Below are 13559 nucleotides of genomic sequence, written 5' to 3'. Positions count from 1 at the left end.
AAGCAAACCTCAGCAGCTGGCCGAGGCCCAAGTCTCTCAGCCCTTCAGTCCGGGTGCTGTAGCACATTGATACTTACCAGCTAAATTTGATCATGAACTCTAGTGAAGGCAAGCTATTGATATTTCAGAGAGCCATTCCTCACACTTCTGAGCAGCAAACGGCCCATTGCTAAGAAGGCCAAACCCATGTCAGTGTGAGCTGACTTCTATGAAACAATATACTGACCTTACTGCTAGCTCCAGAGGTAATCTCAGAAGAGAGATTTTATTAGAAAAAGCAGAGGTATTATTCTGAGCCTTTCTAGGGGGCATATATTTAAGTCTTGCATCCAAAAAATGCAGAGTACTTTACACAGAGTGGCATTTGGTAAAAAAATAAAACATAAACTCCAGCTATGTCTATAGGGAGGCAAGGGAAATTTATTTTTTTAATTTCATTTCCTTGAGTATTGCATCACGCCCATCCAGCCTCCTTTCCCTTGTTGGAGTTCTTCCTCCCTCTGTACCAGGGAGGCTGGAGCAGAGCGAGCACCACTGACTCACTGCAGCTCCAGCAAATGAAAATTAAACGTGTCTTTTTTCATCTCTAACTAAAGGTCCTGCACTCTTCACTGGTAAGAATTTATATACATAGAAAGGAGAGTACCTAAACAAGATGAGCAAAAGGGAGTGGGTTTGTTCTTGCTTCCTAGAGCAGGACTTGCAGATCTTGTTTTCACCAAGGGGCTCTCTGAATGGCTGAAGGCAAGCGAGTTTATGTCATCACATGTACAACAGCCACATGATGTCATAACACAACATAGGACAATACGACATGTGCAGTCAGAAAGAAAAGGAGTGTACCAAAACCTTGAACATTATTGCCTTCTGCATAACTCAGACCTCTGGCAAACACTTCTTTCTGAGAAATGGAAAAGTCACCACCTCTTAAACTGAGGTCTGAGAAAGTTTCCACTGCTCTTCTTTATAGTTGAAGATATTCAGAAAAAAAATAGAACATTTCTAAAATAAAACATGTTGAGAAATAAAAAAAATTCCATCCCCTCAAACATTTTTCATGTATCATAGACAGGAAGGAGGCTATCCAGGCAGTGGAGGAAAGAAAGTAGGGGAACAAGAAACTGTTTTTCACCAGAACGGTCATTTTTAACAACCAGAGCAGCAAGACTGTAATAACCATTGCTTCAGTAAACCAGCAGGCATCAGACTGTATAATTTGGGATTTCAGAAGAATGGTTTTGTTTAAATTTGACAAAGAGGTAATAATGTTCTACTTTTTTTTTTTTTTTTCTGGAGTAAGCAGGCAAGTTATCTCCTGAAGTATGACTGTTAAAAGGATAAGTTTCCAGATGGCGATGAAGCATTAACGCATCAAGCCTCCTTGTTCTTATTATTTCCCACCTAACTGAAAAAAATAAAACAATTTCCTTATAGTACAGTAATCACAGGAATGCCTTTTTATTTAAATTTTCTATCAACTTCTTGTTAGGAGAATGTGAATACTTGCAAAGCTATTACTACCACATAATCTAAAAAGACATATGAAATCTACATTATATATGTAGATGCTGCTGTAAGATGCAGTGAGATGATTCTTTTTTTGGTAACAGGCTGCACAATCAGATGCTGTACAGTTCTGTTTCAAAATGTCCCTCTTTCTCCAGTTAGAGAAGACCAATTCCAGGGTGATCACTTTGTCATTGATTTTCGGTGATTTAAAAGATAGGCTTGACCTATGAACATTAATAAACTTCATGACATTGTCCTGACCTAGTGAGAGAACTGCTAATATTCAAAAAAGGTTATGAATCAGAAATTCTTAATTTTAAAGAAGTCAGCTATATTTTTCCAGCATTTCATGCTTAATGTAATAATGTGAAAGGGTTGTACATTACATGCAACTCAGATGAGCTGATACAGAACAATACCGTGGTGACAATTGACCTTGAAACAGATAGAAGACTAAGTCTGACTTAATCTGAAATACTCTGAGAGAGTAGCTTGGAAAGTTTAAGTAACCTCTTATGGGTTTACCTCTTTCTAGTGTACAAAATCTTGGGGAATTATCAAAGCCATTTCAGCTTCATGAGGGTGTATCGCAGAAGTCAGAGGCCAGAAGGCCTCCCCAGGCGGCTCTCCAGGGTGACTGCTGCCTGCAGTGTCTTGGCCAAGCTAATTCATATCTCCCAGGCAAGGGCTTTCCTGCCTGCAGATTGCTCCATTACTTTCTATCATCCCCGCTGGCTATAGAGGTATTTGGTTCACTGAAAGGAAATATTTCTTGATAGCCACATCGCATTTTCTCCCTACATAGCTCCTACTTCTATTTGCACGAAATAAGCTACGTCATTTTCCTGCAAACAGGAGGAATTCTGGCCCCACTGAAATCAATGGAAAATTCCCACTGGTTTCTGTAGGAGAACAATTTCAAAAGCAGGATACTCATTTCATTTTTATACATATATAAAACCATTATTATGTAATTTGGCTAGGTATGTATATTCATATAGATATATATAAATAAAGCTCCTTTCAGTTATATATTCAGGGCTCTTATTTTTCCCATCAATCAACCCCTCCAGTTTCTGGAACATTGAACCTAATTTTCTGTTGGTTGCTTTTAACTAGATACTGTTTTTCCAGAAAGCAAATTACCAGATCTGTATAATGTTCCAGTCCTGGCTTCCACACTTCTGGTGCGTTCTCCCAGCTCCATGCTGCGATACCCCCTTGGCTATCATCCCTGGCGCCTCATCTCTCATCCACCCTCCAGCTCTGCACAGCCCTGCCACGTCTACCCTCTACCATCACCTCCAGGCCTCTTCTCTTTACCTTTTATAGGATCCTCTCTGTCCTTCTTTGTCAAACTCTTTCCATCACCTCGATGAATTTTGGCTTGGGTTTTCACTTTCAGCCTTCTTATTTTGGCCTGCCATTTAAATATCTTTTGAGTCACTGTTATTATTGAATCCGCATTTATAAATAGCTCTATGCATTGCAGGTATGTGATAATCAACTCCTTGGATTTTTGTGTAATTTGGTTAGTAATTTATAGCAACAAAAAGCATGGAAGCATCACGGGTTTTAGCCCAGGATATGTCTCCACCATTAAAGCTTTCGGGAGGCAGATGCTAAATCTGGTAAAAAAAATTACAATTATTAATAATGGGTGTTATGATTTACTTTTACAACAATAAATGCTGAGGTGTCATTACAGCTAAGTGTAATAACTGGGAGGGCTGCTTTTCAGAAGAATAGTTGTCTTTTAAAAGGAAGAGAAGAAAAAGCCTTTTGTGTATGTAAAGACATTATTTATTTTAAAAAAAAATTATAAAATCTAGTTGTATACATTACTTCCAGTGTGATGCAAACACCCAAAGAAAAAGGCCAGTTGGCTTATTCCTACAGCTGTGAAGTACATGTCCAGCTGTATGCATATATAGATATTGTTTTCAGTTTCTTAAAGCAAAAATCCTACGAACACTAAAAGCCACCTCAACTGACATGAAAAGCAATCACTTGGTATGGGAAAAAATCTTACACTCACTTCAAAATCAGATGTAGTCTTAACAGTGAAAAGCAAGCAGAACTGATCCCAAAGAAAGGCACCTGCATAACCAAACATATCTACACGCAACAAATTTAGGCAAATTTGCAGGCAGCAAGAGGACTCGCAACACTAGTGACAAATACACAGTGCAATGCACGGCCCCTGCTGAGGTGAGCAGGAGCCGAGCCTCTGTCTGGGCTGGGAGAGTGGGGCTTTTCACGTGATGCTGTAGCCTCCCTTCAGAGGTGAGTGTAATATGCGTGCATACATGTATTAATTACATGCAGAGATTTGAGTGTATATAAGGGCTATAGGCATAAATATTTCTGGAAAGAGCACCTGAAATCAAATAACAGTTCTTATCACTTAGTTTAGGGTATTGCTAAGGAAAGTCATGCCTCCTGTCAGACCCAGGCAGGGCTGTCCCCCTGCACAGGGCAATAGGGACCAAAGCTACTCTTCCATCCATTAGAGACCAAAGCTACTCCCGCTGTGGGGCACAACGTGCCAGCAGTGCTCAGGGGAACAGCCCTTTCAGCAGGTCCCACTTTGGGAAGGCCAGAGCAGTTGCCGTCTCCCTGGCGTGGAGCGGGGCGGTGAGCAGCCAGCATCATGGGAGGCTGTGCCGCGGAGGCCTGCAGCACCCGGCTCTGTGCCAGGGCAGGTGCCGCCCCGGCATCCGCTCCTCCATCAATCAGCCATGCTGCTACAGGGGTCCTGGCACAACAAAGACTTACCTATGGGAGCAGCCTTTGAGGCTACTCCAGTGGATAAAATTACCCAGAGATACAAATCTTCATAGGATTATCGCCTTTAAAGAAAGGCTAAGTTCAAGTAATGTTTTTTGAGCTGATTCTTTATTTAATTTTCTACCAGGATGCATATTACAAAACCAATTTTAGAACAGAAATTTAGTATTCTGAATTAATTAAATATGCACTCACCAAAATAGCTGTTAACACACAGTTGGTGCTGCCACAAACCTCATTCTAAAACGCTGTCTTAGAAAGTGCTCGTACTGGTACAATTAAACTCCCTTATTTATAAACTACTTTCTTATTATGTTGCACTATGGCCTTTTAATACGATTTTTGCTGCTAATAAAATATCGTTAGGCTATTAGAGGCAGGGGGGGTTTAGACTCATTTTTTAGCACGCAGGATTCTCGATTTCTAATGCAAAAAAATAAGGAGTGTAGTGTTGTAAAAATCCCTTTCACTAGGAGTCTAATCTTTCCCGCAGTGAAATCAATTGGGGCTTTGCTATTGCATTGAATGGTAGGATCTGGCCCAAAATATTTTGGATTTAATGTGAGCAACCTCGCTCCTCTGAGCAGTCCCATGGAAGCTACGTGCATTCCTGGGATCAGGCCCAAAATATAAACAGTCTCCTCTTAGATATCTGTTGCTTAGAAATTACTGTTTCCGTCCTTCGATACATATACGTGACAGACCCAAGGAACTGCTAATGAATGGGGAGAGCCACTCTGAGATCGTGCTATTGGGAAACATCATTCTATCGAACCTTTTCACAATATTTTATAGTTATTTTAGTGAGCATATCCAGTATTTCTCTGATCAGACCTTGCAGTTGTACCATTTTAACCCATATATCACAATATTCCCCAAAAGATCTTAGAGAAAAGAATTCTACAATCATCAAAATGTTAATTTTGACAATGACAAAGAGTACATGCATTAAAAATGCATCAGCCCTGTCATTAAGGCATTGTTCAGCAAAACCAGCTAATCATGCTAAACAGAAAGTAACTAGAAGAAACCAGGTATAAAGACACATTTTGCTTAGCTTGGTACCAGTCCAACCCGTACTGCACAAGATACTCAACCAAGCAAAGAGCAAACAAAACCACATCCTTCATGGGATGAAATGGGAACTCTTGATAATACTCTTAAGTTATGACTCAAGGGAAAATGACAACTAAAAGCTCAGGTCAGAGGAAGGTTTGTAATACAAACCTCGATGTTTGAAAGAGTGTTTCCATTACTGTTCCTGCAGCACTAGAATGTGAATGTGGCTGTGTTACGGTGCTGAAGTGACTATGATTTAGCAGCTGATCGCGTCTTTTTAAAGCATAATTTAACATTATTTCTGAGGCTGTTGAACATACTAAACTACAAGAAAAAAAATCTGCTTTCAAGTGGTATTAGAGAAACACGAGGATCAGAGTACTAGCATCAAAGATGTGTCTAAAGAATAACAGCTCCACACGTCTGTGTAACAACGAGCGCTCCACTCGCTACTGAAGGCAACAGAGTAAGATTCCTTTGCCAGTTGTTGGAAATAATTAAGCAGAACATAAATAGCCTTTCAATCGCTAAGCAAGAGACAGAAAGGCATCCTCTATCATCCTGCATCACACTCACAATTTAACGATCACTTCACATCTGGCTTGTCCATGTTAAAAATCATTCTCAGACTCATCATAGCTGGGCTTGAGGAAAGATGCATTCAAAAAGGCGCTCTCATCACAGTACTCTTGGTATTGCTTTAAAATGGCTTCTGATCTAATTCACATAAGGATGAAATATGTTCTCACAAATGCAACTATGTGGCAACAAGACCTGGGTTCCTCTGGGCATGTAGAGAGGTCTCAAATGGGGAAACACAGGGATGATCACACCCAGTTGCTTGTCTCTGCCTATCCTGGGGGCAGAGGAACAGTTTTTAAAAGACTGGAAGTATGAATGTTCTGCCTAGATTTTCCTAAGGATCTGAAAGGCTGGCCAGACTTTTAACTAAAGCCAGTGCCCTGCAGCTGAGCTTGGAGGGGCGGGTGGACGCACCTGTTCTGTGTTAAAGAGATGGGGCACGGTTTGACTGCTATTGAGAATGAACACTCTCTTGGCTCTGTCTCCAACCTGCCCAGTAGCATTTGGTGGGTCCCGAGCCCTTTGCTGGGGCAAAGCAGGCACTGCCTGGGCTCCAGGGCCAAGACAAACCCCCAGCCCTGAAGATGTATCTCAACCAGGGGCCCCGGGGGCTGACGAGTCCTGCACCTGGCTGGGCGATTCCCCACCTCCCGCGCTGCGGCGGGCGCGCTCTTAACGCTGCCCTCACCAGCTAGATGAGACGGGGTGAGGATAAGGGGGCGAGAGGGGCATCACCCCCTCGAAGCAATCGGCCACAACCTGCTCCCCAGCCAGGCTGTGGCCGGGCCCCTCAGCGGCCGGGGAATGGCGGGGCTCCCCGGGGGGCAGAGCGCAGCCGAGGGTGCCCCTCGCCTTTAGCCGCGGGGCTGCGGAGGGCTGCGGAGAGGGCGGCACCCCGGACTCCGCCGGCGGGCGCGGACGCGGAGGAGCAGGGGTCGCTCCTGCTCTGCGACAACCCGTGTGCCGGGGAGGAGGGGACACCCCTCGGCACGCGGGGCAGGCCTCCGAGGTCCCCCCCATGCCCGTCCTGCGCTCGGAGAGGGGCAACGGGGCGCGGGATGAGGGCTGCCGCGGGGCACAGGGGGCTTCCCAGGCGGGGCAAGCACCTTCCCCCGGCCCCGAGGCAGCTCCCGAGCACTACCCACGGAGGCGCAGCCCGGCCGCCCCCTGCCCGCAGCCCCGGGCGAGCGGTTTCCCGGCCCTCACCGGCCCTGCCCTTGCTCGCACGCACACACACACACACGCGCGGACACCCCCTCGGCAGCGGACAGGGTGTCCGAGCTGCAGCCCCCCGCCCGCAGAGACACAGACAGAGTGAAACATTGCAAAGCGTAGGAAAAGATGGAAAAGGTGCTACCTTGGCAACTAGAGGAGGTTAGGAGCCAGCTGGTGGGCTGGGGGCGGTCGCGCTGCCTGCCTGCCTGCCCGCCGCCGGTACTCTCCTCGACTACGCGTATTCTTAAGCAATAACAACGTAATCCGTATTATCCACCCAAGAATACCCGTCACCGAAGAGAGTCAGAAAGCTGCCGCTGTTGCTGCTGCTGGTGGAAGCGCTGCACCGGGACAATAAATCCATAACTATAATTCCCCTTTAGAAGAAGGAGAATCCACAAGGGTTGCCGAGTGATCTCGTCCCATATCCAATGGACGCTGAACCTTCCCATCCTGCGGAGGCAAACGAGAGGAGCAGGCATTTAACACACACGCGTACAGTCCCTCTGCTCTCCTGCCGCCTTACTGGAGCGGGCGAGCTCTTGCAGGCGAGGTGAAAGGAAATAAATCAAAGTGAGGCTGACTTTACCTGGTGATTGCCTGGTTTCTTCCTCTGTGCTTCTCTGACATCCTATTCCCTAGCTGTATGCTCCATCAGTTCTCTCTGGGAGCTCGCAAGAGATGTCACACGCAGCAACAGATTCCTGTAAGAGAGATGCATGGTTAAGCACACAAATATTACAAATCTGTTTGCATAGGTGGGCTTGGGAGAGCTCCGATAAAGCAGCAGCCACGCCTGAGAGACTTTTCATCTGGGCTTTGGAAATGCATTTCACAAGTCCTGACTCACACTGACTCGATGTGCTACCAAGAGGAGGGAGGGCGGAAAGGGAAGCGATGAAGAGAAAGAAAATCAAAGAAAGAAGTAGCAAAGGCTCCGAGCTCAGCAGAGGCGCTCCTCTGTCAGGCCTCCCTAGTGCCATAAAAAAAAAAAAATAAAAAAATCTAAGGCGAAAAAGGCTTCGAAGTCCCAATTGGGCGCAGTTGGCTCCCCGCGTGTGCCCGAGCGGCAGAGCCCCGCGCCGGAGAGCCGGGTGGCTCCTCAGCTCCAGCACCTGCCGCCGCCCTGCCAGGCTCGGCACGAGCCGAACCGCGGAAAAATAGCGAAAAATAAATAATAATAAAGTAGTTATTTCCAAATGGCGCCTGCGGCTTTCTCCGTCACCCGGAGCAGTTCCCTTATCAGCAGCGCTCGTACTTGGGGGAGGCGGGAGAGAGGGAAGCTTTGTCTGATGATCTGCCGCGGTGATAATAAACGTTTATTGTTCGCCAACTAAATAGAAAGGATCTCTGCAACGTCATGGCACAGCAGACTTCGCCTGGCGATTAGGAACTTCTCTGGATTATTTCACCCCGGCTCCTGATGCTAAGGACAGCTTCAGCGTGAGTGACGGGGAGAGGGGAACGCAACTAGCGCCGCGAGGCCAAACCCCGCACATCGCAGGGGGACTCCGCACTTCCTCAGCCATGAGTAATTATGCAGCACACAGCTCTCATTATCCACTGCACTCGGAAACTGACCAGTTTGTTGATTAGATTCGAACTGAAATTAATACAAGATGCTTACTTTTTCTGCAGATTCCCTCCTTAACATGAGCCCTTGCCTTCCCTGATATAGTACCCTTATGCTTCCGACTACAACATACAAGAAGAAAGCGTTTGTTTTGTAACACAGGCTCTTGTCTGAATTTGCAAGAAAGAAGGAAAACAGAGAAAAAAATACTTTCATTGCCACACTACCATAAATTAAAAAAAAAAAAATCCAACTCACTCTCCTCTATTTTGTTCTCATTTTAGGTGTGGTTTCCTATATTCCCCTAACACAGCAAGCTTTCAAGTTGCATTTTAAATGGCAGATAGAGAGCAAATAACAAACACTGTAATTTTTCCCCGCTGCGAAACGGAAGGCTGTAACCCCCTTAGCTGGCGTTAGAACTCAAATAACTGATGCAGTGGGTTTCCTTCAACTTGAACAAAAGCCGTTTGAAAAAGTAAAATTCACCGAGTCGTGGTGAAAACACTCCACAATGATACACCTAGACCGGTATTCTCCGAAATTTGGAGCCGCTCCACAAATGCGTCGAGAATCAGGCAGAAATCCAAACTTTGAGGTGTTTTTTTTTTAAGAAAAGAGCACTAAAGCATGCGAATCTCGGGGAAAAGAAGACCCGCGCGGCGCCAGCCTTATTCTCGCTATGTTCATCCGATACTGCACTTCCTCTCCCGAAAAGCACCCCCCACACACACATACACTCCCCCGCGAATACAGCGCCTGCCGAAACTTCCCCTGCCCGGCCTCGCCGCGGTCGTTCGGCACCAGCCCGGCCCGGGCTGCCGCACCCACCGGGCCCTTCAGCACCCGCGGCTCCGGACAGCGCCAAGCCCCCGCGCCGCTCCGCCGCGCCTCCTCCCGCCCCCCCCACCCCCGCCCCCCGCCCCCCGCTCAGCACCAGGGCAGCGAAACCCCCGCCTCGCACCTTCTCCGCCGCATGCGGGAGGTGCCGGTGGCGGCGCGCCTCGGCATTAAATACCTTTGTTCACCGGCTTCGGAAAGCCATGTTTATCGGCGCTGCCTCCCCGCTCCCCCGCCGAAAGAGCCGGGGTGACGGAGCCCGGCGGGACCGGGGAAGGGCAGCAGGGGGGCACCTCCACCGCTCTGTTGTGCCCGGGAAGGGTGGGGGGGACACAGACGACACAGAAGGGAGGGGGACGGGTGGAGGGAATTAAACACTATTAAGCTATCAGGAGCGGAGCTCTGAGCAGAGCTCGCGTTTGCCACGAAAAGCAAATTTCAGAGGAGGGGGGAATATCGATCCCATCCGTCAATAGAGAGGAGCGATGTCTTTCCGTGCGAGAGATTGTTCTGAATTAAAGGGGCTCGCTGATGAAAAAGCGGGGGGGGGGGGGGAAGAAGGGGGGAGCGAAGGGACATAAAAAGATTAAAAAAAAAATTAAAAAAGGACGAAAGGAGAAAGGAAGAAAATGTTCATTCCCGCTCAAAAGCAGCGTCTTTTAAAAATCGCTGGGAGCTCACTCGTTTCGCCACCTACCCGAGTAACCACCAGAAATCCACCTCTATTGAAGCGCTTACCCTTTAAATCCAGGTTTCGAGCAGAACTCCAACTGTGTGTAAAACCAGAGAGTCATCTGATGTGTGATGGGGAACGGGCTCTGGGCAGTAGAAAGCAGCTTTCTCTCCTGGTGCCGGATTACCATGTTAACAAACCCCGGGAAAGGACCCCGGCGCCTCTGGCTGGCCATGTCTCGTTGCTTTCACACATCGGCGGCTGCTCTTGCTTCCCATGTCCCCGGCGATCGCCTCTCAGATGAATATGGGCTTCCAGAAAAGGAGTCGGGGGGGAGAGGAGGGAAAAAAAAAAAATCGCCTAATGCAATCAAATCGATCTGATCTACACCATCTGTCGCCTGCCACTACACACAAGCGTTAAAATAGGAAAACGGGAGACACTGACAGCTCAGGAAGGTTGTTCTGCAGAGTTCATTTTTAGCAGAGCATAATTGGGTATGGACAGCATACAGTTACCAAAGCTGCTGTTAACCATCCAGCAGAGGATCCCAAACATGCTAAGGGTGGATTAATTGAGGAAGATCTGACGTGCAAGCTTCACAGTCTCTTATTCATGACTTCCCAATGGGAAAGGACCAATGCTGTGTGGGACTATGGTAACACAGAGTCAAAGAGCTGCTAAGAAAATGGCTCTGTGTTCATAGCACCTCTCTCTGATAACAAACATATGTCGACCAGAACCGTTTAGCAGGATGGGGCAAATGAAATTTTCTTAGCTGAGGTTAGCAATTCCCATCACTTGCACTTAAAGACAAGTAAAAAATGGACTGTGGGTCTAAGACGCTTTCGAGTGCCGGTCTTGGGATTTGCAGCTAGTAAAAGCAGACAGCTCCTGCTCAGATGGGGGGGTTAAACCCCAAACCTCTTACTTCTTACTGTGACCAAAGTGCATCCATAGAAAAGCTCTAAACATACAGTGCTGCTAATTTCATCAGTAATGACGCAAGGTCGTTTTAATGCCAGCAACCCTTTTGACTTTTTCCAGTGGGAATGGCTTTTGGGCAAGACATTTCCGATCACTGAAATTTGACATAATCTCAGATAAATATGATTTGGGGAGGGAGGGGAGAAAGGGGGCGGTGAATTGGGAAGAGACAGAGTGCATCCAGACCTGCAATCACTCCTGCTGCCAACACTCCAATTTGCTCGAGTTTTCTAGTCTTCCCTGAATAATGAGGTTATAGAGACGTATATGTAATTATTAAAGCAGTATATGTACACAAGTCCCAGTCTACTGCAGCCACGTCTACACGTACAGACAGGGAGACAAAGTGCGCCCGTCAGGGTGCTCTTTTCCATTCCCTAGTAAATCCATCACCAAGGGGGAAAAGGGCTGCTAGAACAAACGGGAGGCGAATCCCTCCCAGACCTGGGCGAAGGCGCCGGGCCGGGCTGCGCCGAGAGCGGGGCGGGAGAGGCGGGCCGGGCGCTGTCCGCCCGCCCGGTGCTGAACGGCGGCGGCCGGGCCCCGCAGACAATGGCCAGGCGCGACGCGCCCCTCACCGCCGCGCCGGGGCGGCTGCCGCCTCCTCCTGCGAAGTCTGCCCGGTTGCCCTGTCAATCGCTGCAACAATTAGGAAAGCTCCCGTTCGTTTCCACCTCGCCTATCTGATTAGCAGAGAATAATAATGCTAATAATACGAATCCAAACGGCTGAATTAAAATGTTCCAGTAAACAATTAGTGTTTAGGGTAATCCTGGAGTTAACAGCATGCTTCTCCTGGAAGTTTGTGTTAATATGTTTCGAATAAATCTAACAGTTATGAATTAGAGTAGCCTTGAAAACATAGCCTAAAGACAAATCAAACAATTTACCCGATCTTTTGTTTCAGTATACATTAATTAAGGACTGCTGCCTGCCTACACAGCATTCTTGGGTCCCGGCCACGGTGCCGAGCAAACGAGCCTCGCCGTCTTTGTTAACATTTGCGTCCAACTATTGCCCTCTGCAGGTCAAGTCCTCGCCGCTGCCGAGCGTGCGGCAGGCGGGAGCCGCTGGGCTCGAAGCCCCCAGCCCCCCACTCCGAGAAACATCCAGCTTTTGTGGGGTTTGATTCTTCACCACGAGGATTCGGACGTGTTTCTCGAGGAGGGGCTACGAGCGGGGAGGACGGGGCACGGAGCACCGCTCCGGTTGTCCTCAGCCCCTCTGCCAACCCCGGCCGCAGAGCAAAGGCAGAACAAGGGAAGGTGCCACTCAAGACACGTTGTTTTCTTTCTCCCCTTCTCTCAAAACGATCACGAGAAGCTTCTAGGCAAAGCCCGCCGTTTCCCTGGGTTTACCGAGGAAAAAGGCAAGAACTCTTCCCACCCCCTGCCCCCGGGCCGAGCAACTTTTCCCCGGGCACAACTTGAGAGTTTCCCTGTCTCTCCCTCTCGGTGTCAGAAACTTCCCGGGAAGCCGAGTGGGCTGCGCCGGCGGCTGCGAGGGGGCAGCCAGGCAGCAGCCCCTCCCTCGCTCCCTCCCCCCGGCCCAGCACCGCAAAGCGATGCTGTTTGCGGGGACAGCGGGAACTTCGGGCACCGCCCGCTGTCGCTCCCGCAGCCGCGCCCCCGCACGCTCCGGCACCGCTCCCACCGTTACTGCACAAAACGCTGTGCCGGAGGAAAAACACCCAAAGCCAAGCCAGTGTCAAAGCGACCTAGTTATTGTTCCTTGTTATTCAGTGCCCAGTAAAGGTGGCCGCCCCCATTCTTTCTCCCCACCGCGTCCGAACACCGCTTTGCAAGACACGCTTTATTCCCCCTCTCTGCTTTCTGCCCGGGTTTAACGCTGTTCACACGGTCTCCGGCAATCGCAGAGCGGAGCCGGGGGCTCCCACGGGCAGCCGCGCCCCGCCCGTTACCGTTCCGAACGGTCCTTCCCCGGGAGCGCGGGCTCCTCGCCGCAGCGAGGCGGGGACGGGGCCGGGCTTTTGTCTCCCGGCCTCGCCCGTGCGGCAGCGGCGCGGGAGGGCTCCGGCGGCGGAGCTGCGGTGCCCGCGGGCTGCGGGAAGGCGCCAGCCAGCGCGCGGCTGCGGGCGGGGAGCGGGAACTGCGGGGGCGGCTGCCGGCGCCCGGCCGGACCCCGAGCTGCGCAGCGGCGGAGCCCCCTGCTGGCCGCGCGCCGCACCGCACCCCGCGCGCTGCCCCAGCCCCGGCCCGGCAGTGCCCCGGGGGCTGCGCTGGGTCCTGGGCGGCTCCGCGGGGCGGGAGGAGAGAGGGGGAACCTGCCCTGCCCCGCGTTGTAGCCCCGGGACGGGTCGCTGCCCTCGGA

General features: G+C 49.4%; 1 long non-coding RNA gene across 4 annotated transcripts in view; it reads right to left on the bottom strand.

The window, feature by feature from the left end:
- LOC128852874 (uncharacterized) overlaps positions 1-11219 on the bottom strand; it is a 47682-nt gene extending 36463 nt beyond the window's left edge. For 2 of the 4 annotated variants that reach the window (XR_008450978.1, XR_008450980.1), the window contains exons 1-3: positions 10307-11219; positions 7745-7859; positions 7298-7608 (exon numbers count right to left, since the gene is read on the bottom strand). This is a non-coding gene — a long non-coding RNA (uncharacterized LOC128852874). Of the gene's footprint in view, positions 1-7297; positions 7609-7744; positions 7860-8413; positions 8634-10306 lie in introns of those variants that run through there. The other 2 variants (XR_008450977.1, XR_008450979.1) reach the window with 2 other exon arrangements.
- Between the last annotated feature and the right edge of the window lie 2340 nt (positions 11220-13559).

The sequence above is a fragment of the Cuculus canorus genome, chromosome 8 (genome assembly GCF_017976375.1).
Source record: "Cuculus canorus isolate bCucCan1 chromosome 8, bCucCan1.pri, whole genome shotgun sequence".
Lineage (NCBI taxonomy): Eukaryota > Metazoa > Chordata > Aves > Cuculiformes > Cuculidae > Cuculus > Cuculus canorus.
This window is presented reverse-complemented; position numbering and strand designations above follow the sequence as displayed.